The sequence below is a fragment of the Mesocricetus auratus genome, unplaced genomic scaffold (genome assembly GCF_017639785.1).
Source record: "Mesocricetus auratus isolate SY011 unplaced genomic scaffold, BCM_Maur_2.0 Super-Scaffold_100047, whole genome shotgun sequence".
Taxonomy (NCBI): Eukaryota; Metazoa; Chordata; class Mammalia; order Rodentia; family Cricetidae; genus Mesocricetus; species Mesocricetus auratus.
Window position 1 is genome coordinate 2,939,339 of NW_024429224.1, and position 24,384 is coordinate 2,963,722.

The window sequence follows — 24,384 nt, forward strand, 5'->3', positions numbered from 1 at the left end:
GGCACTGTTTTTGACTGTTACCTAGGAACAGAGGGTGCTGGGATTAGACAACGCTTCCCAGCATCAATAGACTAAATTACAGCAGAACAGAAAGCCAACTTGAAGATAATTGTATATGAGCATTCTTAACTTCACTTATAAAGTTTAAAACTTCATTTACTTGCTTTATCAAGAAGATACCATTTGTGGCATAAAGTAATTTTGGAAATCAAACGGTGACCACTGATTTTCACTAAACATCATTACCATAATTAGATACACTTACCTGCTTGTAACTTATGAAAATACAAAGCAAACTATCAGTGTGAACAAATGTTTTTACAAATGCTGAGGCACATCATGGCAAGCACTTACTGAGGAGAAAGGCACAGGAAGTAGCAAGATCTCAAAATATATTTATAAAAGACAATGTTCTTATATTAAGACAAGAACATTGGAAAATGTAGCACAATATGCAATGTGAAACTTTTGCTGACACATTTTACATGCACATACATGCACACAGCTAACCATGTTATCTATTCTTTCTTCATAGAATTTTCTACGCCTTGACTTAATCTGACCACAGGCTTGGACAGTCCACTGTTGGTGCTCATCATAAGGTGACTGAACCAGTGTTACAAATGTTTAAAAAGTATTCCTTTCATAAATTTGATTTCCTTTTAACTATCTAAAATCCCAACCTTGAGACAAAATGAAGAACACATTTTTAATATCACCGGGAAGCTGGTTCAAATTAAAACAAACCTGCCTGTTGCAAATACTAATCCAAGTGATAAATTAAAGATCAGTTTACAAATATAGCACTTTTCTAACTAAAAATAATGAATTATCAACGCTAACCGAATTAATGCTTCTTGCTTCATTTATATTTAAAACCAGTTCTATCATTCAAGAAATAAACCACATCAATCTAATAACCCACTCAGTGAAGCAGAAAGCACACTGACCTGCTCTATCAGAGTGTATACTGGCAACACAATTAACTGAGCATATATCCTAGTTTTAACATCATCTTGGATTGGTTCTACATATATCACTGTCTGTTAAGGCACACCATAAAACAGCAATGACTGAAAAAGTGGCTAAGAGCATCAGCATGTTCTAACAGGCATTACCTATCAATTGGACATCCTATGTGGCATTCAGCAGTCTATCTTTTGTGGTTTCAAACGAGTAGTAGCTAAAATATAGCATCATATAAGATCCTCAGTAGATATTATTATCACACAAATGCTGGAGAAGCGATTGTATAAAACATTCATTTAAATGTAATTATAAAATACATTATCCACATACAAAATTCCCATGACACATGGGGTAAACAATTCCTTCTATTCCAAATAATACCAGAAAATATATCTCAATTTAATAACCATTCTTTAAAAGTCAGTACCATGTGCTCACTCATTGCCAACATCAGCAGCTACAAAGACAGTCATCTTTTACTCCTCAAAAGTTTCAGATGCAGAAAGCATTTCTCTGGTCTATGCGGGAGTTATGCTGGCAAAAGACCTCAAAGATTTGTTAAAGAAAGGACCCCCACGGCTACTAGAAATCATGGTGCTCTATAACAGAGTCCAAGGAATAAAATATGCCCAACTTACTACTCACTACAATATAAAAACTACTTACCACTATCTTATGTCAAGAGTAATGACCAGCCATGAACTTGTCTGTCAAATATTAGAACAAATATGGAAACGACCAATATAGGCTGAATATAGCCCACTTTCCATTAGCTTTCCTTCTCATCACACAAAATAGCAAGGCAGGGGAGAGGAAAATAGAGGGCATGTAGGAAAATGCAGGCATGTGTTTGCATATTACCGTATGTTTCTTGGTGTTTGTGAGAGCTTGATATTTCAATTTAAGTCAAACAAGACAGTGGTGAGCTGTCAGTGGGGAAAAATGAGCATGCATCTGGTAAAAGGCATAATCGCATGATTTGACTCAGAACTAAGATATCTACCTTCTGAGTTTGGGGAGGGAGTGACAAGAAAGAGAGGAAACAAGAATGTTCTTTGTAAATAAAAGCTGCCAAAATAAACAAATTTTCTGCATACTGATGCTTTCATCATATATATTTGTTACCTTACCCTCTTTGTCCAAAGAAAAACACAATTACTCAAATATATCAAGATCACTCTGGAGTGGGGGAAGCAAAACGTAATTTGAATGATTTTTGAGCCTTCTAGTTATTGCAGAGTATTCCAAAATCTTTCAACACTAATTTTACTGGGGGAAACAATCATTGACCAGTTAGTTACCAACCCCCTTCTTCTCAAGAACCATGTCTGGCTAGGGAAGTTGGTTTGTAGATGTCAATTTCACTGTTTTATCCCTACACAAGCTCTTTCAGTTAGCCAGCCAGCCTCAGCTCAGCCTCCATTCCTGCCACATAAATGGGATCTTGGAAATGCAGGGCAGCTGATGAAATGTAAACGGCCTCATTATAAAGGGGAGGGGGTGGGGTGTTGGGAGGATTGTGTGCCAGTTCTCCAGATCAATTCCCAAGTTTATATTTTCACAATTTTACGTACAGTCTGATTTTTTAAAATTTTAATGAGGGGAAAAAAGTGAATCTATACTAGCTAGTCACTGCAGTTAAAGTGCAGGGCATGAACTAGATCCCAGGAGGAAACCAGTCCACCATGTCACCACTAGCTTTAGGACATTCGCCACCTGGTTCCATGTCCCCAGGTTCTAACTCTTTTCATAATCAAAACACTGCTGACATTATAAACCCCAGATGGGTTTTCTAAAATCCCTCCCAATCAATATATCCAACACATAACTTATTGGAGACAACACTGAGTTCATTGATTAAGGTGAGTTTGGTAGCAAAGTTTTCAAAATAAATGAGACAAGAATACAGCATTCAACCCCTTGTGTCAATTTCTGAAATGCTTTCTAACAAAACGTATGATATTTCATGTGGGAAGAAATAGAAGCTGGGGAGGGGGCAGTCACACAACCCTTTCGTTTATGCATATATTAAACAGCCAGCTGTACAGGAACAGGAAACAACATTCACAATGCTCTGTCTACCCGAAGACCAAGCCAACAGCCAAGGCAGGATCAAACAACAGAAGTCAGAAATGAACTCAGGGCTCATCTTGATCCACTCTGGGATCATCTCTACTCAGAAAGCTCACCAAGGGAATTTCCCCCACTGTGGAGAAGAGGGGTATATTCCAGCACTGAGACATTCCCTTTCAAACATAATCAAGTTTTACGTTTATAATACCCATTATAGAATAGCATCTGGAGTAAAGCCTTGAAGACTGGATTCAATGAGTTTACTTGGACTGTTACTCATGAGAAGGTTTGACTATCACTCTAAATTTGAGCTGTGAAGAAGTGATGTAGGTAATCCTATAATAACATCCTTTCCTACGTTAGATACTTGTTTCCATTCTTCAAGGACACCTATAAGCAAAACTAATTTTATTTGGCAGATGAAAACAGCAGTCCATACCCCACAAACAAGTGCCACCTGAAAGATGAAAGTGCAAGCCGATTTTATGGTGTCTCCTAGAAGTACAGAATACTGAGAGATGAGGCACGTCCTCCACAACTCAAAGGTTTAGGAGTGGGTGTGCAAGAAAATATCTAAGAAATACGGCTATTATAATGAAAGTATTTTAAAATACATAAAACTATAATTAGTGCAGCCTAGAAGCTGACACACTGGTTGATAATTTTCCTTTGGGGGCTGGGGATTAGAGGGGAGAACAGCCAGTGGGAGGGGGGGGGGAGTAAAGGAGAGGAGGGCAGCCAGTGGAAGGGGGAGATGGTGGCAAAGGGGACAACCAGTGGGAAAACATTCCCTGGGTTTTTATATCTAATTTATTTGTTCATTTCAAAATTGTAGGTATGTGAGGACAAGCAGCTTCAATTCCCAACAAACTATTTTAATTTAGTTATTTATCTTTTAAGTTTTTGTTTATTTGTTTGTTTAGTTGGCAGAAGGAAAAGCTGGCCCCAACCTCTGAAAATGAGAGCAGTGCCAATGGTGTGAGACAAAAGCCTTCAGGGCTGGGGGCCTCAAAACTCCAGTTGAAAGTTACAGAACACAGACAATCCAAACATACAAAATGCTAACAAAATCTGTACTTGAAGCCATTTCAAGTGAAATCCAGGGTCTCCGAGGGAAGCTAACAAAGGTTTCTAATGTTTACGATTAAGAAGGATAAAGCAGAAGTTCCTGGAAGCTTAATTAGCATCAAGTTCAAGAATGTTAATCAGAAGTTTCCTAAATGTGAAATCAGTAAATAAAATTCTATTATTTCAATATAAGCATCAAATTAAAGATCCACATCATGGTTAAAAATCTTTTTTTCCTCTTCCAGTGAGAAAAGGAGGTTTGGAATAAAGGGTTTTACAGAATGGCCTTTCGATACTGAACGTAAAAGCCAGGTCAATTTCAAATTTATTTTCTGCTAATTTTCTTTTAGGAATATTCAAAATTTAATATTCAATATTTATATTCAATATTTATTAGTTTAATATTAAATATTCAATATTTACTCCCAGCTTACTTTGTATAAATTTTAATTTTTAGTTATGTACATAATTACAGTAATTTTAATTATCCCTAATATTTAGAATCAACATGGTAATTCAAAGATAAAATTATAATCAAGTAAGTTCATCATACTCTATAAGTATATCATATCATATTTTTCATAGACTCTTTTTCCTTTTAAGTCATGATGGGACCAAATCCAGGGTTTTGGGCATGCCAAGTAAGTACCCTGTCACAGAATGAACTTCTGAACTTTCCCAACGTATATTAACTTCCTTTTAAATCATCAAGGACTTTTAAGTACAACAAAGGAAAGTTCCAATAGCCAAAGAACCACTTCAAGAACCACTACACATTAATCTCTATGCCCTCTCAAGTCCAAAGTAAAAATACACAATCTTGGTTTTCTTATAACTTTTTAACTAATTTAGTTTATCATTTTTGTGTTCTTTCCTTTCTTCTAAATAACTCCCTACAGACAAGTTGCTCCATGGTCATAATATTATAAAAGGTCCGCTATTCCAAAATTTCATCTGATGAACTTGAAACCTCAAAGCGAAGAGTTGCAAACCAGAGAACTGTAAGGCCAGTGTTAAATGCCAGTACAATGCCTAAAGTTGCTTTCAAATAGTTCCAAAGTGAAGAAATGATTTGCTTAACATTTCATACAATTAACATTTGGTAACACCAGTAGTGCAGTTCCGTAGACTTCATATTATCTCTCTAAATTGTTTTTAACCTAGATCATTTTATATTCTGTTATCTGAGCATGTGTGTTACCAACATTTCTAAAGAAAAGGGAAGGGGCCTCAAGTCAGCACATATCAAAGCAACACAGTTCCTGCAGTAAAACTGCAAACACAATTTCCCTTAAGAAGTCATTTGCCCTTCGGAAGAGAGAGAGGGATAGAGAGAGGGATGGAGAGAGGGAGGGAGGGAGGGAAGGAGGGAGGGAGAGGAGAGAGGGGGGGAAGAGCACTGATAAAAATACTATTTTGTAAGCATATTAAAAGCTGTCAGCCTTTAAATATTTTAAATGCACACAAAAATGTGCACAGATGGGCATCTTTTCTGCTCACATTAGTCTAGGAAAAAAATCTTTCATTATCAAGCTTCAAGTCCTTGAATTTTTTAAACTTAATTGTGCCTCTATTTCTTAGAATTCACACCCCAAGGCCAAAGCTTTCCTGCCACCAGTCCTTCAAATCTGACTTGGACATTACACGGGAGGAGGCTCCAAGCCTCCCTGAGGTCTCACTCCTTTTACAACACACGAAAAAGCAGTCGATAATGGGCCCATGCTGAATTCACTGCTCCCCACGTCTCCTCTTGGGACACAAGCCTAGCAGATGTGATAAAAACTGTGTCAGAGAAGTGGCTCTAGTTTGTGCCTTAATGACAACTTAAACCTCTAAACCAATACAACCAAAAGATGAACAGAGCTGGCTGTTACCTTTCTCTGCTGCCAATCTTCCAATATCTTGGAACTAAATTAGCGCCTCTCCCCACAACTTCCCCTGCCACCCCTCGAAATCTATTCTAATTTTAAAGGATAAATGAGTTCAGGAAACACATCGGTGGCACAAATGTCTGGGTACTGTGTGTGTGAATGTCCTATAATTAAGCCCCAACATGTATTTCAAAGAGTTTGTATTTTCTCAAGGTATGATTGAGCATTCATATGTCATAAAAGACCGCACACTAAATTCCCTCTGATCAGCACCCAAATAACCATATTCATATATGCAGCTGGGAGACTTACAGGTTCCAAAAAACACCTAAAGGTCTAAAGATTATTTTTAAACATGTTCAAACATAGGAGGTGATATTCTGAGTTAATAAAACATTCTAATTATTAAAATGAATATAGGACAATTTCTTAAACCATGGGCAGTTTACTTTTCTTTATACTTGTAAGAACTCTTTTGTCTTATCTAATGACACGGTACCATAAAAATCGATTTAAATGTGTACCTCTGATACCATTTTCTAAATTCTATAATTCAGCCTTCAGATGATGGGTTTTTTTACACAGTATCTTGAAAGCCCATTCAGACACAATTGCATACCCACTTAATCAGCAATCATTGTTCTGGGATGTGGGACTTTGTTGTCAAGACAAGCACCAAAACCTTTAAAAAAAATTTTTTTCAGAACTGGCATAAGAAAAAAGTGATCTTTGTCAGACAAGGACAAATTTATGCAAATCTTTTATAAACATTCACAAACATTTATTTAGCTTTTGAAATGTTGGCCTCATTTGAGAGCATGAAAACGAGGGGGAAGTAGGGAAACGCAAAGGACAGCTTAGAAGCTGGCACACTACATAAATATTCAGAAGGAAGATTATAGGATTCATGTTAGGCTGTCTTAGGCTTCTCCAAAGTCCACATAGAATAGCAAAGAACAAAACTAACGAGAAGTGCAGCAGATGTTAGACAATGCATCGGCCTCTTTTCCTCTCTCACTTGGCTATACTTGGACGCTTTTATATTTCCTTTCAATATGGTTAGGTCATTCAAGGATTCTCCTATAGACTCTGTATTGTGGCTACAGATCTATAAGCTGGGGGTCTGTCAGCTTTCCAAAAGTTTCCAATGAAAAGGCATTATGCAAATTCTACCTCTCTTACCCTCTTTCAGGGGGGAAAAAAGCCTCCAGTATGCAGTCATCAGAGTATTGGAAGCCCCAGCCTTCATTTCTGGATGGCTGTGTTTGCCTCAGGGCCACGCTGCTTGTTTTGACAGTGGATCCCCCTAGATAGTTGGGATTAGTCGAGCTTGTTTAGATAAACTTGAAATCAAGGCCTTCTCTAGGTAGACAGCTAGATGTAGCTACCGAGTTTCCAGCTGCCTCCTCCTTTCATCCCTAAACAACTGCAGATTCACAGTAGCTATCACAGCCACAGGCTATGTCACATACATAAGTACAAAATTAAAGGCTGCTAAAAGAAGCCTTTGTAAGTCTTAGTGCTAAAATAAGGAATCTGTACTGCTTGGTTTATACAAATTATTCTAGTACTGCCAGTATGGAACTGAACTTAACAAGGCATGTTAATCAAAGCTTCTTCTGATGGACAGGATCATGGTTTGGTAATTCACCTAACCTCCACTTATTAGCTCTTGTATGAGGATAATAGCTGGAAATGTTGAAAAGGAAACAGCAGCCTTTATTTATTCAGTGCCAGGGAATGTTAGACACCAACAACAAACACTGCAAGCAAAAAACAAAAAAAAAAAAATGGGAATCAAAGTGTAAATATCAGACCTGCTTTGGAAAGAGTATTATTTAGCAATTGATTAGACAGGGTTACACTGCAAAGTCATCTCTATTCCATAATGAATATTTCTCACAACCTGCAAGTTGTGAAAGCAGGATAGGAGGAATCAGGACTGAGGAAACTTATGATCAGAGCAGATTGATAGCACCCTGCTACAGAGACAGAAGGCAGGTGATATGAAACACTACCAAAGTAAGAAAATTATAGAAGGGGTTTCCTAAAAATCTAATAGTCAACATTTTAATCTTTAAAAAAATCTCTTCAGAAGGCTAGCAAAATTTAACAAAATAATTCAACCTCGCATATATATTTTATTTATCCAGTTCTATCATACAGAAACTAGTATTTACCTGTGGCAGCCTGCGATAAACCAAGGGTAGCCACAGAACCGGCACAGAACTCTTCTGTGACACCACAAGTCCTTTTCCCTTCCTAAGCACTGTCTATCATCTATCACTCTGCATCCTTACCAGTCGCCAGCTTAAGTCACTATTTCAAAGAAAAGTTTTAATTGAAGCTATTCTGGAACTGCATTGTCATGAGTTTAATTTCTTGGACAACTTAGAACCCAAAGAGATGTTTAAGAACACAATCATTTTCCTCCAAAGGGCCTGGAGTAAATTTCAGGCTTACCTAGTCAGCTACATTTCTATCACATAGTCTACTTTTATAACCCCTAAAAAGGATTAAAAAAGGAAATCATAATTTGAAACACACACACACACACAAACAAACAAACACACACACACACACACACACACACACTAAAGCAACAACAACAAAACAGCCCAACAGCCAGGCAAGGTAACATACACTTGTAATCCTAGCACTCAAGAGTGTGAGGCAGAAGAATCATGATCTTGAGAAAAACCTAACCTATCCAGTGAGACAATGTCTCAAAGCAAAACACACACACACACACACACACACACACACACACACACACACACACACACACACTAACAGAAACACTATTCTAACATTTTTGTCAGAATCTGACCAGCTGACTGTAGTGTGCAAACCTCAGCAAGATGCCTGCCATACAACATCGAAGAAGAGGGCGAGAAAATAAATCACTAATATTACACAGACTCAGAAGTATCCCAAACTCTAGAAATCCCTAGCACAGTAGTTCTCAACCTGTGGGACAAGACTCTTTGGAGGGTTAAATGACCCTTTCACGGGGGTCATATCAGATATTTACATTACAATTCATAACAGTAGCAAAATTATAGTTATGAAGTAGCAACAAAATAATTTTACGGTTGAGGGTCACCACAACATGAGGAACTGTGTTACAGGGGATGCAGCATTAGGAAGGTTGAAGACCACGGCCCTAGGAAGTAAAAGGGCATTTGCCAACCATACTGTTTCTGTGGCTGACCAGCAAGTACATGTGATTCTTACTAAATGGCCAAATGTCTATTACATGCCTTTTTTTTTTTTTAGAAAACAAAATATGAGATCCTTTCCCAACACTCAGCATTCACAACTGTTTTTGTGACCTGCACTCATCACAGAAGCACTTATTCCTGTTTCACAAACCCTAGGTGAGGTCCATGGCTTTTCTAAGCAAACAAACAATTCCATGATCTCTGGACTTGTCAGTATCATTCCACTTGAGATTCATTTTGTTTGTAATATTTCTGAAAGCAGCATTAGAGGAGGGGAAGGTTTCCATGGTGCTCCACTCACTACTCACTCCCACACCATGAATTGTCCAACACTCTGTGAGCTGAGAAAGGGTGGAGGGCTTTTTCCTGACCCTATTTGTCTTCTGGACCCCTCTCCAACCCTTTTCCATGAAATCTGCTTCCTGGACTTCTACCTATACTTTAGTTTCCACTACACTCACTAGTAAATGAGTCAACTGAACCCTCTGTTCTGGACAACCTTCCTAGCTCTAGGCCCCTATTATAACACCTGTTTGTCATTCTGCCTTGTGTTCTATACTCCAAATTCAACATGTCAAAGATTTAGGCTAACCATCTGCATTACTATGCAGCTCTGATCTTTCACTCCATCAGAATAAGAAAGGCTTTCAGAATACCATTCACTGACTCTTGCTGGGGGCAGATGGTCCATTTGTGTGACTAGACCTCAAACATTTACCATGGCTATTGGACTTCAAGATAACTTGTGAAGAAAAGCCTTTAGGTCTCTGAAACCTTTCCAAGTGTTTGCAAACATGGCAGAGGGTGAAGCAACCCCTAAAATCAAGTAGGCTTTAAGACTATTTTAGAAGGAAACAGCAATGTTTCCCTAAGTATGTATGGCATTTCAACATGCTAATGAATAGTCTACTTAGTAGTAAACAATGTGCTAGAAGCCAGGGATGAGACAAACCATGTAAGATATAGGCCTTGTTCACACGGAGTGTAAGATCTAGCTGAAAAGAAAGAAGCTGATGTGTTGCTGGTGTTTCCTTTCCAGCCAGGTCCCACTGCCGCTTTTCAAACCCAAATAAACACATAGATACTTTATTAATTATTAAACTGTTGGCCAATGGATAGGGCTTCTTATTAGCTATCTCTGTCTTAATTATTAACCCATTGCTACTAATCTAAGTATTTACACGTGGTCTTGGCTTACCAGAGAATGCCCACACCTGTTACTCCTTTGCCAACTACATTGCATCCACTTTTGGTGGGCTCTCCTGCCTACCTTTCCCAGAATTCTCCTCATCTACTAGTCCCACCTATCTTTCTGCCTCTATTGGCCAAACAGTGTTTTTATTCATCAACCAATAACAGAAACATATATACAAAAGTACATTCCCCCATCATCTCCTCTTTTCTGTCTAAATAAAAAGAAAGGTTGTAACTTTAACATAGTAAAATTATATGTAACAAAACAGTTATCAAGTAAGAACTATAGTAACAATATTTAGTCTATTAACATTTGGCAAAATTTAAAGAAAATACTATGTCATCCTATCTTTGTGAGTTTAAAGTTTTATATGTAACTTATCTTTATCATAACTTAGGAAAATCATAACCATAACTATCTGTCTTCAACTCCATCAAAGTCCTCAGAAGGATAGTATATAAACTCTAGAACTGACAGAGACATATAGCTGCCTGGACAGTCACTTAACATTATTCTGTAATGTGGGGGCATCCATCTTCAGCCTATAGGTCTAGAGTATCTGACAGACCTCTCAGCAAAGCAGGAAATTTCAAACTGTTCACCTGTATTGACATTTTGTCAGGCAGTTTTTCTCCGTGTCCTGCAGAATGTCTGACAGACTCTTCTATGAAGCAGGAACCCTGCAGAACTGTTCCATCTTGTTTTATCAAGTTCAGCAGTCACTTTCCTGTGGGTCCTGCATGCCCAGCTTATATAGCATGAAGTCAAACAGTCCACACAAGAACAGTTTCTTGCCCAAATGGCTAGCCTTGCCATGTGGAAGGCAAACTCCATAAGGAGTTTCTCTGATACCCATCTTCCTCTCTGAAGTAATTGGTGTTGCCAGGAGCAGTTGTGTCTCACAATCATGAAAAATCCTAAATTTTATTAAATGGCATATTCTGTAGGTCTTTGAAAGGTTTGAAGAATATCTGTCCATTTGAAATATATCGCTATATATCTAGACCTAATTGACCTATTAAGTTTTAACTATTATAGGTGACTATAATCTGTATTTAATTAGACATTACATTTTTAACTGAGCTGTATAACCACAATACCTAAACAGGAGGAGAAATATACATAAAAACAAGTTGACCTTAAATTTATATCAATAAACTAAAATCCGTATCAATGCAAATATTCATTTCTATATCATACCCCGTCCTTTTAGGAAGATTGACTGTAATCATGTACCATTTATAATGAGCCTGGTTTAAATGAAAATAAAATTATAAACAATATTTGGAAATTTGAAGATCACTTTCTCCAAACTGCTTCCTGTTGTTGGGGGGGGGGGGGGGGCGCTGTCAATACCATGGGACCCTGAGAAAACCCACAAACCAGGACAAATCCTGACTGTAGTGGTCTGCAAGGCTGCATCATCTCAGGTGTTTTGGATGTTGGATCACCTGGGACACTGCTTCAGGGGGGTCTTGCTTGACCAAACCATATTAGACTGGAAGGGATCCACAGCTTTTCATCTTCTGTGGAAACAAAACAAAATCTCTTTTCCAAAGTAATATGTTCTTAGACTTAAATTTTGAAGTCAAAGCATTTTTAAAATATGTAGGTTGGATTAATCCAGCAGCATTTATAATCAAATGTCTTTTAGCAGTTGTTGCTCATTCCTTAGCAATTAAACAATTCAAAGACAACAACATAGCATACAGTATCATACAGTATCCAGACTCTCTATGTACTTTCCATCTTTATGTGGCTTTTTTAATTACTCTATTTCTGATACTTTTAATTTTTTTGTATTTTGAGACAGGGTTTCTCTGTGTACTTTGCCTGTCCTGGAATTCACTTTGTAGACCAGGCTTGCCTCTGCCTCACCAGTGCTGGTATTAAAAGTGTGTGCCACCACACCAAGCTACTCTTTTTTTTTTTTGTTGCACAAGTCTACATATATTTTTAAACACACTATAAACCCTTAAGAGGTTTTTTTGTTTGTTTGTTTGTTTTGTTTTTCCCCCTCATCAGAATCTGTCTTTACTGCACATCTCTCTTTTGATGACCAAGGGTCTTTTATATGCTAAACAGCATTATTAAAATTAAAGCAGACATTTTAGCTGCTGGCTTTCCAATATGGCAGGGGTATTTTACCACCAACACAGAAAGCTGTGCTCACCATCTCAACTCTTAAAACTTTTTTTTTGTCTGTCTTGGCTTACCGGAGAATGCCCACACCTTTGCCGGCTACATTGCATCCACTTTTGGTGGGCTCTCCTGCCTACCTTTCCCAGAATTCTCCTCATCTACTAGTCCCAACTATCTTCCTGCCTCTATTGGCCAAACGGTGTTTTTATTCATCAACCAATAAGAGAAACATATATACAGAAGTACATCCCACATCATCTGCTGTTTTCTGTCTAAATAAAAAGGTTTAACTTTAGCAGGGTAAAATTATATATAACAAAACAGTTATCAAGTAAGAACTATAGTTGACAATATTTAGTCCACTAACATTAGGCAAAATTTAAAGAAAATATTGTCATCCTATCTTTGTGAGTTTAAAGTTTTTATGTAACTTATCTTTATCATAACTAAGGACACTCCCCATCAGCTGATGGAATGAATGCATTCACAGATCACTCAAACTACACAGGATCTGTGAGAGAAAAGAACATAAAGCTCTACACAAAATAGCAGGGGCCTGAATTTACATGTAAGGAAAGAAGGACTTCTCAGAAAGTGAGAAAGGGAGGTTTTAAGGAGTGAGCAGGAACTCACCAGGCCAGAAGAGGAAAGGGACAAAGAGGAAGGCAAAAGCCGGAGTAAGAGACCCCAGCACAGGAACTGAAGGAAGCCCACCACCCAGGAAAGGAAAAAGGTGTTGGTTGGCAGAGGCCATGGCATGAGGGATCCTGTGTCCTAGAAAAGAGTCTGAACTTTGTGATCATGTACTGTGCATCCCTGGGAGGTGTGGGGCCTTTGCATCCTGCCTGCAAATTCATTCTCAACCCATCCAGGCTCTAGGCACTTAGACTATTCTCCATGAGTTCTTCCTGGCTCCTGAGGTACTATAAGAATCACTGAAAATAGCACGCAAACAAGAGACTTGAATTTACCAGAAAATCGAGCTTTAAATGTTAAGATTTACTCATAGCATAGAAAAGTGAAATAGAATATTCAATTATATAATTTTAAAAATTAGGCTTATGTGAATTACTTCTCACTATGAAACTGGCCTATCCAGACTTTGTTTCTCACATACTAGTGGTCATCTGTTTTCTTGAAAGAGTTTAAGGGGCAATTAAAAGGAAACTTAAGAGTCTTATACTAAAAGTTCTACCGAAGTTCAGTGAGTCTATTACTAATCTCATACAGAAGTTATCCTCTTGTAAATTAATTTGACCTTGGATGTGAATAAAATTAGCTTCATATAGACCATCGGTGGAACAGAATACATTCTGTATCTCACACGTTACTTGATTAGCAATGCTATCCAAAAGCATAGGAGATTTTCCATTTACTGGTTATCTTCCTTAATTTCTTTCTTTAAAGACTCAAAGTTCTTGCTATACAGGTCTTTCACTTGTTAGTTAGCATTGCCCCCAAGATAGTTTATGCTGTTTGTGGCTATTGTAAAGGGTGATGCTTCTCTGATTTCTTTCTCAGCCCATTTATCTTCTGTATATAGTAGGGCTACTGATTTTCTTGAGTTGATCTTGTATCCTGTCATTTTGCTAAAGGTGTTTATCAGCTGTAGGAGTTCCCTGATAGTTTTTAAGGTCACTTATGTAAACTATCATATCTGCAAATAGTGAAAGTCTGACCTCTTCCTTTCCAATTTATATCCCCTTGATTTCCTCTTGTTGTCTTATTGCTCTAGCTAGAAAGTCTTGTTTTGTTCCTGATTTTAGAGGAATTGTGTTGAGTTTCTCTCCATTTAGCTTGATGTTCGCTGTTGGTTTACTGTATATTGCTTTTATTATGTTCTATGTTCAGGTATGTTCCTGTTATCCCTGATCTCTCGAGGACCTTTATCATGAAGGGGTGTTGGATTTTGTCAAAAGCTTTTTCAACATCTACTGAGATGATCATGTGTTGATTTATTTTCAGTTTATATGGTGGATTACATTGAAGGATTTTCGTATATTGAACCATCCCTGCATCCTTGGGATGAAGCCTACTTGATCCATAGTGGATGATTTTTCTGATATGTTTTTGGATTTGATTTGCTAGAATTTTATTGAGTATTTTTGCATCAATGTTCTTGAGAGATATTGCTCTGTAGTTCTCTTAGTTGTGTCTTTGTGGGGCTTGGGTACCAAGGTAATTGTAGCCTCATAAAAAGAGTTTGGCAATGAACCTTCTGCATCTATTGTGTGGAACACTTTGAGTATTGTTGGTATTAGCTCTTCTTTGATTTTCTGGTAGAATTCTGCACTGAAGCAATCTGGGCATGGGCTTTTTTTTTTTTTTTTGGTTGGGAGACTTTTGATGACTGTTTCTATTTCACTAGGGGTTATAGGTCTGTTTTAATTGCTTATCTGTTCTTGATTTAATGTTGGTGATATCTATCCAAAATATTGTCCATTTCCTTTAGATTTTTGAATTTTGTGGAATACAGGTTTTCAAAGAATAACGTAGAGATTCTCTCGATTTCCTCAGTGTCCGTTATGCCCCTTTTTCATTCCTGATTTTGTTAATTTGCATGTTCTCTCCCTGCCTTTTGGTTAATTTGGATAAAGGTTTCTCTATCTTGTTGATTTTCTCAAAGAACCAACTCTTTGTTACATTGATTCTTTGTATCGTTTTCTTTGTTTTGACTTGATTAATTTCTGCCGTCAGTTTATTTCCTGGCATCTACTCCTCCTGGGTGAGTTTGCTTCTTTTTGTTCTAGAGCTTTTCAGTTGTGCTGTTAATTCTCTACTTTGACTGTTCTCCTGTTTCTTCATGTGAGCATTTGTGCTATGAACTTTCCTCTTAGTACTGTTTTGAAAGTGTCCCATAAGTTTGAGTATGTTGTGTCTTCATTTTCATTGAATTCTAGGAAGTTTTTACTTTATTTCTTCCTTGATCCAGGAATGCTACAATTGCACATTGTTCAATTTCCATGAGTTTGTAGGGTTTCTGCAATTTGTGCTGTTGTTGAATTCTAACATGGTGGTCTGACAATATATAGGGGGTCATTCCAATTTTTCTATATCTGCTGAGGTTTGCTATGTTGCATAGTATGTGGTCAATATTAGAGTAGGTTTCCATGTGTCAGTGAGAAGAAGATATATTCTTGTGTGTTTGGATGGAATGTTCCATACATGTCTATTAAACCCTATTGGGTCGCTATCATCCTCATGAAATTGTTTTTATGGTCATTCTCTTTTGTTTCATCTGTGTTGGGATGTTCAGGTCTTGCTGGTATAGAGTCCCTAGATTCTGGTGGCATCATATTGATTTTTTGGTTGTTGGATGTGTTCTTATAGTGTCGTCTTCCAGTGTGTACAGGTGGGGTCTCTTCCTCTCCTGGTGGGTACGGGCCCAGGGTTCTCTTCCGGTGGGTGCAAGCAGGTCCAATACTCTGATGAGCCTCACAGTGGGTGCAGGTGGGTCTGAGGCGCACCCTCTTCCAGTGGGTGGGAACTGGATTAGGACTGTGCAGGCTGGAGGTTGGTTGGTAAGTCAGGGGCAAGTCAGTGTGCCTTCAGTCCCCAGGCCAGGAGATTCCAGAGTAGACAAGAGGAAGGAAGTCAGGCCCGAAGTGGGGCCTGGGGCTCACCTCAGCCCTGAGTGGGGGTGGGTGTGACCCAGAAATTTCAGGAAGTCAGGCCCGAAGTGGGGCCCGGTGCTCACCTCAGCCCTGAGTGGGGGTGGGTGTGACCCAGAAATTTCAGCAGGTTCACAGTTGCTTTGTCCACCGGGGGCAAGTCCACCTGCCTACAGTCCCCAGGCCAGGAGATCCCAGAGTGAATCTAAAACATTTTTATGGCCTCTGTGGGAACCAGGTACATGATACATGGATATACATGCTGAAAAAACATCCATGCACATGAAATAATTTAAAAATTTTTTTAAAATAAAATAAATAAGGTCATGGTAAAATATTCTCAGGTATAACTGGAGATACAAAAGAGGTGACTTGTAAACCACAACTTTTTAAAATGAGTCAGATAAGTGGGCTGTGTAAGAACATTTTTATTGATCAAAACAATGTGAAACATTATATCTCATGTTTTTCAAAGCCAGTCGGTAACAAATAATCCTTGATAAATATAATTTTTATTTATCAAATTTTAATATAAAATATTTATATTAAATTTCTTCAAAGCCAATAACACTCACACACACACACACACAAAGAAATAATCTCAATCATTTATAAATTCTTTTCATTTCCACTCACTAACCCATGTCCACAGTCTAGACCGCCCTATTAAGTCACATTTAAAATCTGACACTGATTCTCAGTTAGAAATTGTAATGGCCAGAGGAATCTTTACTATACTACATAAGCATTCCAAAATGAAAGGTAACCTAATAATACAATGCCCATATACAACAACAAAAGGCTCATTTACAAGGACAGTGGGACCTATTAATAAAATTCTGAGGTTTTCAACAACAAAGTCTTATAATAAAAATTTTAAACTACTTGAAACCCCTTCATCACTATGTAAAAAGCTTTTACATGTTTAGTACATCTCAGAACTTAAATATTCAAGAATGGTTTCCCATTAATCTCTTCTTTCCTTGGCACATCACTTGTAATCCCCTTTATGATGTCGAAGTTCATTCTGAACAGTATGGATTTATCAAGAAAGAATTTCCCTGATTCTTCAAGAGATGGATCTGGAAATCTAGAGGCAAAGGTTATCTATCACACTCAGCCTGAACAAACATTAGCTTCCCACCTTAAATCTACTTCTAGTTAACAACAGAGAATCTGCAGCTACTGGTTACACTTAGATGCTGGATTGCTTTTTTTGTTTGTTTGTTTTGTTTCCACTTCATGCACTTTGCTTTACTTAATCCTGACCCACATCCCTTAGGGTCTTTACTGTGACCATCTCTAAGTTTACAAGTAAGGAAGTGAAATCTCAAAGTATAAATGGCAGAGCTGCATCCAAACTACATGCTCTAAATCATCACTCTTATGCTTCTGTACTCATATAGATCTTAATATTCACCAAGCAGAAACATAATAGACAACAGAATGTAAGGAGTAAATGTTTCAAGTGTTCTCCGACTTAATAGTTCAATCAGGGCAAGTTTCCCAGGCTATGTAACATAAACTGTGTTCTGGTGTAGGACTGAGAGAACAAAAAAGAAGAAAATATCTCAACCATAAAAACAATTTGGGTAGAAATGCTAGGGAAAGAGCAAAGCATGCTGGGAAATGATAGAAGTATACATCAATATTATTAGAGCTAATAAGAGACAAGCACTGAAGTTGAATCAATGTCAAATGTTTGGTGACTGATATGTTCAAGTTTAGAAATACCTCCTGAAGGTATCAGCAACCACCAAGAGGTTCAACTACAGAATTTGAGCATTGAAGCACATCTTTTAATCCCAGAACTCAGAGGTGGGGGGTCACAAGTTCAAGGCCAGCCTCAGCTACACAGTGATGTGGCTAAGGTCTTTATTCAAAACAAACAAATAGTAGGGAGAAAACGATGATGGAAAATTTTACCCACAGAGGAGTGGTGTGATCTGCCTAAGTTTTAGAATAACCTTCCTGATGCTGTGTCCCTCTAATACAGTTCCTCTCATATTAGTGACCTCCAACCATAAAATTTTCTGTTGCTACTTCGTAACTGTAGTTTTGTTATTGTTATGAATTGTAATGCAAATATCTGTGTTTTCTGATGGCTGTAAACAAACCATGAAAGAGTTGTTCCACCGGTAGAAGGGTTATGACCTACAGGTTGAGAACTGTTATTGTAGAAGATAGACTGGGGTCACTGGCTTGCTGGCTGTTAGAAAGAATGCACATGAGAAAAGCTGAGTATATAAATGCAAAAGAAAACTGAAAACTTAGACAGTCTAGAGAGTAGTCTAGGGAAGAAAACAAGATTAATGGAGACTAACAGGTACCTACACAAAGAGCAACAGGAACCAATCACATGCAACTAAAAACAAGACAGACTCTCAAAAGCAGGGCCAGTGAATTGTTGCAGTCAGTAAAGATACATGCTGTCAAGCATGACAACCTGTGCTCCATCCACAGAACCCACATGGTGGAAGGATAGCTCTGACTCCCACAAGCTGTCTTCCAGCTTTCCCACACAGGCACATATACACAAAACAATTATATGTAATTAAAATTTTTTAATTTAAAATTCATCCAAAACTAGACTTCGTTCGCTATTAATTTTATTGGGTAATTTGCTAAAAAAAAATAAGACCAACCATGCATTAGCACCCTCAGACATGTAAACTTTTTAAGGTTTGGTTTCTGTTGTTTTGTTTTGTTTGTTTATTTGTTTTGGTTTTGTAAGGCAGGGTTTCTCTGTGAAACAGTCCTGGCTATCCTAACTCACTCTCTAGACCAGGCTGGCCTTGAACTCACAGAGCTCCACCTGCTTCTGCTTCCCGAGGACTGCTGGGATTAAAGGTGTACACCATCACAGCCCGGCTATTTCATTTTTATTATTTTATATGTATGGTTGTTTTGCCTGTGCGCCATGTGGGTGCCTGGTACCCATAGAGCCCAGAAGAGGACATTGGCTCCCTTAGGACTAGAATTACAGATAGCTGTGAGCTGCTATATGTGTGCTGGGAATTGAACCTGAGTCCTCTGGAAGAACAGCCAGTGCTTTTAATCATTAAGACAGCTATGCAACCTCATCCCTTGCATTTTAATTGTTTTGTTTTGAGGGTTTGGGGGGGGGCTGGGGGGGTTGGGGAGGGAGCAAGAATAAAGCCAAAAAATACTTCTAATAACAATATAAAATTAAGGCTTAGGTGGTGGTATAGCTATAATCCCAGCATGAGGCAGGGGGCTACAAATTCCAAGAGAATCTGGGTTTCATAGCAAAACTGTGTCCCAATAAATGAATAAATCATATACAGAGCAGCAGATGCTTGATCTCGGTATGCTCATCCATCTTCAATCCAATAAATCATTTAGAGAGCTGTAATACAATATACTACAACAGTCACACTCAGTGCAGTCATGGAACTGATACCCTGCTCCAAGAAAACTCTGCAGCAAGGCACTTTTGGAACATTAGGCTTATGGTCCCCTTCAGTCTGGAAAGAGGCCGAAGGGATTGAGAATTCATATTTTGCACACAAAAAAATTACAAGTTCACCCACACTTCCAGAATGCCAAATGTATATGAAAAGTGACTGGGGCAGTTAGTTAAAAACCCCATAAATCAACAGCCACTCTTAGAAAGCACGTATGTAAAATGGGTGTAAAAGAAGGTATTTCTATAGGGAAGCTCTCTAACATTTTCCACTTGAGCTTCTCTGTACCACTCTTGATGACTGCTATCTTCTATGGCAGGGCTGTAATTACATCATCATCATCACTCATCATGCCCAACATCAGGTTTTCTGACCAGGTCACCATTCATTGAATATCAACATACTCTGGCCATAAGTTACTTCCAGGGCCTACTATTGACCACAGCTGTAGTCTATCATTCTTTTCTTCCTAGATTCCTGGCGTGGTGTCTGGAGCATGGTGTGCTAATTTACTAATCTCTATCTGCACAAATCAAACAGTCTCCTTCCTAGACTGGTTTTACCATCAAAAATAGTGATGAAGAAGAAAAGGCAGAAAGTATAGTTCCTTATTAGTTGCATCAGTGTTAAGTCTGGGATGTTGAGTTGTTTAAAATGTTATCTATTTCACCATCATGATTCAGCAAATCAATTGAATGAAATGCAAACAAATCTGCAGACTCTATCCTGAGGTGTGTAATGCCATAAAGAGCTTGCCATTCCCAGCTACAAGGAAGGCATATAGTTAGATTGCTTGAGCCCAGTAAGTGTAAGATCAACCAGTGAGAGAACCTGTTCCAAAGACAGAAAAACAAAAAGGCTTCAAAGGTGAGAAGAAGGCCATGGAGGGAAGCAGGGAGTGCAACAGGAGAAGGAGGCGGCCCAGGAGAGAGGATCAACAAGAATTAATTTTGTTTTAAAGTGTCATAATTAAAAGTAACACACTATTTTATCAAAATATACATGAATACTTGGCAAAGTAACTTCTAGTATCCTCAAATCTAACAGCCACTTTTACAACAAATGAGCTACAAAAAGTGCAATTGTGAGAACAAATTAATAATCACATATATTATATGATAAAAAATAATCACATTATGACCAATATGATTTAAAATCATGTATAATACCTATTTTACTTGACATAGCACAATACTAGGTAGGTTACTATATCTTTATTTCATACTACCCTATACCATTCATCACAATTGCTACCAATTATTAATATGAAAAACACACTGTTTTAAAGTCAATAATGGGCTACTGATGAGAGCAGTATCATTTGCAAAAAACATATAAATTTAACTACTGTTTTCCTTTAATTCAATTAGTATTCATTAAAATGGTACTAACACAATAAAGTTTTACCAATGATTCCTGTAATTATGAATGAACAGAGTAAACAAAAGGACGTAAGTACAAATCCAACTAGTTGACTCTAGAACTACGGTTTTATTTGTGATTCAAAGATAGTCCTGGTTTTCTTATTTCCAGTGTCAGACTAGTGTGCTATATTTCAGAATGAGAGGACCGCATTGCTACTGTGCTTCTGTCCTCTAACAGGAATCTTCTACTGCTCATGGTTGGAGACAGAATAGACTTTTCCCCTAACCCAAAGTAATTCAAAATCCATCCTCAGTTTCATAACCTTAACTATAAAATGCCTATTTTATTATATACTTAGGAGACAGAGAATATTTTCATCTCATAATAAGCTGTTGAAGTTTTTTTTGCAGAAGTACAAGGCCCCTTTCAAGTCAGAATCCTACCACTGCTGATATTTTAATATTTAAACTAGTTAAGCTTTAAACAAAAGCAGATGAGTAATGGGAACTCTGAGAAGCCCTTGCTTTTCCTTTTTTTCCTTGTTGTTTGTTTTAGTTAAAAAAAAAAAAAACACTATACATCTTCCAGGAATTATCAAAGCCGTATTTTCAGGCTTAAAGATAGCAGGCTCACTAGATTTTCGTGAAATATTGAGTGCTACAGTGATTTGACGGTTTTAAACCATAGATGTCATTGTGGTCTGACTGTGTCACAGACAACTTAAGGAAGGAAAAAAGTGGGACACAGAGAAATCACTTTGTCAGTAATTACAATCAAGAGCCCTAAAATGTGGCTCAGGCTGCTCATTACTGCTTCTTTTTGTATCAAGACCCTTATTTACATTTCAGATTACATTTTTTTATGAAACAGTAAGATCTATCAGAGCTGAGAATACTGAAATAATGAGGGGAAAACATTTTAATAAAACGTGTTGGGTCTGCATTACTTCCGTGACAGAAAGAAAGGCTTCCTCTGTAGTGAGGGATCATTTATTCTGCTTCTAAACGAGAAGCAAAAAGATGAAACTGATGAACTTTTACTGCCCATTTGTCTTTAGCAGACAATTAAGACAGAGAAGATCAAAATGGATTATCATACCATGCAGACAACTGGCCCAACAGTAATACATCTCCGAGAGCACAGATTTGTAACTCTCTTTTATCCCTCCCCTTTCTTCTTACTTCTTTTTCCACTCTAAAGGCAGTGCTAGCTTTGTGGCTCAAGGAGAGCCAAAAGGCTGGTCATCATTATTCAGTCACAGATGTCAATCTAACCTCCCTTTTTTCTCAGTTTCTAAAGCAGTGAGGCACAATAATTTGTGACAGATTCTTTTACTGTAAGGTACAAAGAACACACAGAATAAAACATCTAGCATCAGCCAGCATCTCTGATCAAGTGTGCGGGTACAAGGGAAACACACTATATGTAAAAACAAGCTCTGGTAGTTTAGGCGAATGAGGAGTGAAAACTGAAGGGAGAAGGTATGGGGGGAGAAAACAGAGGTGTTCATACCCGCACAGTAATAAATGTTATAATGGTTGGTGAATTATCTTAAATATTCCTAAAGGACCTCATCATAAATGTTTAATATTTGAAATGTTGTACTTAAAGTATACAAAGCAGAAAGATTTCCAAGAATCTTCTATAATGGTATTTGGGAGAGGCATAATTTGAAAGTTATACACACACACACACACACACACACACACACACACACACACACACACACACACACACACGGGAGAGACATAATTTGGTTTATTCAAACAAATGATAATGTGAAAAAAGCTTATGAAATTAAAATATAAATGATTTTAAAAGGCAAATAAGAAATAAGCATTCCTCATTTTCTTTCATAGTAAATATGATTCTCAAGTACAAGTTGGAAATAATATCTTCAAAAAATCCGGTAGGTCCTTCATGTCTCATTTCCTGAGTTGTTTGTGGTCAAGAAGGGAAATTATATATCTTAAGTTTGAGGAGATGCTAAATAAGACTGTACTGTGCACATTCTTGTTGGATTGCCTTTAGCCCTTAAATCTGGTTCTCAAATTCAACACTGTGTCACTCTTCCAAACAAAGAAACCAAATACCTCTATCCTGTAAGCACCTTTACAATAACTATGGCTACTATTTCATAAATGCCTACTACAATTTCAATCGCTCCAACTTTGACAGAGGAAATGTATGTGAGGCCATTTATTGACAAAGGTAAAGGACTAAATCTACCACACAGCTAACATCACATTAGCCAACTGGACTCCACATGCAATGACAGTACAGAAAAGGTCTAGATTTCTCTGTGGATACACATATACATGGATAGTACATGCACACACATCCTCCTCAAACACATGAATATACAGACATACTCAGGAGAAATGAACACACTCCAGTTTGTTCCAGTAGTTTCTTCTGAGTAGTAAAACACCAGAATGGTTTATATTTTCTTTATGCTTCTTACATTTTATTTTTGCTTTACCTCTACTTTCTAAAGTTTTGTTACAAACTTATTACCTATGCAGTTTCTAAAGTTATGTACTTCAAAACTCATATTTTTCTTTTGGAACTAGTAAAGAACTCTATTTAAAGGACTAGACCCAGATAGTAACCATGCTGTTCTAAGTTTTCTACTACAGAATGGTCCCTCCCTGGATCTTTCAGGTCAGGGAATCACTAAAGTTATTTACCTACTTAAAAGATTTTCATTTTCTTAAGAGCTACGGCCATCAGTAAATTACAAGCAATAGTTTTTCATCCTATAGATATTACTTAAAGAAAGGTGATCAGTAATTTTCTTTAAAAATCACATAATCTTAGGTTTATATTGTTTAATTAAAAGGACTTAATCTCATAGCAACTTAAAACATGGTTAAAATTTAACTCTATTAGTAGAGAATGAAGGAGAGGAGAGGTAAGATTTTTATTTATTTTTAAATCTTATTATGACCGACACAAAGCAAATCAATCCAGCTCTCCCAGATTCTTAAATCCTAATACTTTGTTACAAAGCAAATCATTGCACGGTTAGCTTATATTCATGTTTCAAATAGACACATTGGACATCCTTGCTGCGTCTATGACAGGCCTTGCATGTTTCTTTTCCATTATATGTACTCTCACTCAAGGACTTGTAACAGGAAACCTTGAATGAATGCATCAGGAACATGCTTTGTACACAATACTCCATGTGTAAAAGGTTTGATAAACTTGTCAAAGATAAACTGTGATAGCACTGTGGTAAAGGATGCTTTTTTAATATTTAAAAAGCATGTCAAATTGCAAATTTAAACTAAAAGTGTAATGAGCCAAATAAAGCTACAAAGTGCCTTCAGCATTCCTTGGGGTAGAAAATGGAGCCTCAATGCATAACCTGGAACTAACTATAGAGTAGAGTGACATCAGAACTTCAACACTGTTGTGCCATTGTTCTCAGAG

At 37.5% G+C, this 24,384-nt stretch overlaps 1 protein-coding gene across 1 annotated transcript in view; it reads right to left on the bottom strand.

The window, feature by feature from the left end:
* The window catches only part of Dennd1a (DENN domain containing 1A), a 490,889-nt gene that overhangs the window by 342,204 nt on the left and 124,301 nt on the right, over window positions 1–24,384 (bottom strand).